The sequence below is a fragment of the Perca fluviatilis genome, chromosome 1 (assembly GCF_010015445.1).
Source record: "Perca fluviatilis chromosome 1, GENO_Pfluv_1.0, whole genome shotgun sequence".
Classification (NCBI taxonomy): domain Eukaryota; kingdom Metazoa; phylum Chordata; class Actinopteri; order Perciformes; family Percidae; genus Perca; species Perca fluviatilis.
In genome coordinates this window covers 1,911,391-1,913,594 of record NC_053112.1, presented here as the reverse complement: position 1 = coordinate 1,913,594, position 2,204 = coordinate 1,911,391, and the positions used below count along the sequence as shown (strand labels likewise).

The 2,204-nt window shown below is 44.2% G+C and overlaps 1 pseudogene; it reads right to left on the bottom strand.

The window, feature by feature from the left end:
* Positions 1–252: 252 nt before the first annotated feature.
* LOC120561101 lies at positions 253–1,347 on the bottom strand (annotated as a pseudogene).
* Between the last annotated feature and the right edge of the window lie 857 nt (positions 1,348–2,204).

The window sequence follows — 2,204 nt, the reverse complement described above, 5'->3', positions numbered from 1 at the left end:
TTCTGGAAGTTAAAATAAATGTCTGTGGATCTAACAGAGGTTTTTAAAAATAGATATTCTGATGCAGTGTTGAAGAGATGAATGCATTCAATTAATTTGTTGACTATGTAATGGAATACATATAATTTAAAAAATCTTAACAATTAAGTGTACATCAATCACCACATTAAAAGATAGAAAATCAGATCTAAACTAATTATTAACATTTGTTACCCTGAATGAAAATAAATAAATCAAAGTTAAGTGACTAGTTTACTCTGACAGGAGAGATAATCAGAGGGGCAGAGTTTTACCACCAGAATTAAGACCGGGACCAAAGACTGGGAAAAGTTTCTCAGTGAAGGAGCAGCCAGTAAAGGAGTAGATAAGAGCCGCAGCATCTACGTCATAAAAGGAGACCAGACCCTCCTCCCAATCCACAAACACCCCCACCTTCTGAGGAGGAGACTTCAGAGAGAGGACTGAAGGGCCAGCAGCAGCTTTGTACTCATTTCCATTTCTCAACACTATAATCCAGTAACCTTTCTGAGGGCTCACTGTGATGTGTCCCTTCCTGTTGATCGACTCTCTGACCACTCCTAAATCCCAATCAGTCTTTCCTTTAACTTGAACCTCAAAGTAAAATGTGCCTGAAGAGAGACTCTGCTTTCCTAAAACACAAACACAATAAGAAAATCTCTCTGGGTTGTCTGGGAGTTTCCTCCCCTCACTGCCCAGTGATTCACTTGTTTCCCATCATCAGACAGGATGAGATTAGGATATGCTGTATCAGGATCAAGAGTCACATCCACTGCATACTGCTGGACCCTCTTCAGCTCGGCATCAAGCAGCTTCTTGATCTCTTTACTGAGTGTCTCCTCCAGCTGAGCCACAGCTCTCACCACAGTACCCTCATATAATGGGGAACTGGACACGGACCCCTGTCCAGTCCTTGGTGGGTGGACGTTGTTGGATGTTTAGGGACTGGACACTCTGCAGAAGATAGAGGTGGTCTTCAGAGCGTGAGAGCTGCTCCACCTCAGTGCTTCTCTTCATCAGCTCAGAGATTTCCTGTTCCAGCTCTTGCATGAAGACTTCGGCCTGTTTTTCTGTTGCTTTCTGCTTCTCTTTGATCATGTTGATGAGCTCATTCAGGCCTCTCAAACAGACTCCTTCAGAGAAGTGAAGACCTGAACACCTTCTGCTATCTCTCTGTCTGCATCTTCCTCACTGAGGTTGACTGAGAGTTTGACCTCCTCGAATCTTCAGTCGTCTCTTCTGGATCATCTGCTGAATTTCAGCCTCTGTCTTCCCCAGCTCTGCCTTCTTTCCTTCATATCCTTTTCTCAGAGGAACAACATCATGCATCTTGTGGTCTAAAACAGTGCAGAGCATGCAGACACATGTCTGGTCGGTCTTACAGAACAGCTCCAGAGGTTTATCGTGCTCCGTACACATCCTGCCTTCCAGGTTCTCCACAGGGTCAATTAGCTGATGTCTTTTCAGACGTGACGTTGTCAGATTAGGCGCCAGGTGAGTCTCGCAGTAGGAGACCAGACACACCAGGCAGGACTTCAGGGCCTTCAGTTTGGTTCCAGTGCAGACGTCAAGGGAACTTCTCCTGGTTTGGACACTTGTTGCTCTGAGCTGCTGCTGCTGGCTTTCTGTTGAGTTGACGTGTCTGGAACAACGCAACCATCTCAGAGATGAAAGTGTTGACATGCAGCTCAGGTTTTGTGTTGAAAACCTTGTTCACATCGGACACAGGAACTGGTCATTAGTATTCCAGTGTTCATTGATGCAGTTTTGGCGAAGTTGTGTCCACATGATGTGGTGACAGGATTAGTAAACACATCCAGACAGATGGAGCACAGAAACTGATCTTCAGATGGCAGATAGTTTGCAGCAGCCATATCTACACATAGTGTGAATAAAAAGAAAACATATTAAAATAGAGTTTTAATTATTCAAAAATGGTGTTTTGACTTGCACCAAAATGTGAGCAACAAGGAACACAGTGAAGCTCCGCTACTCTGACAAAACAGCACTGAATATATCACACAGAGGCGGGAGCCAGACATTGCACAAATTTGGGGCTCAGCCCGGTTTACAGCGGCTAAATACACTATATATTTTAAGACATTTGAGATAATACAATGCCTAACTATCTGCACTGGGTTGTTGTTGTGGTTGGTGGTGCGTGGTAGTTGCAGAAGGCATTATGT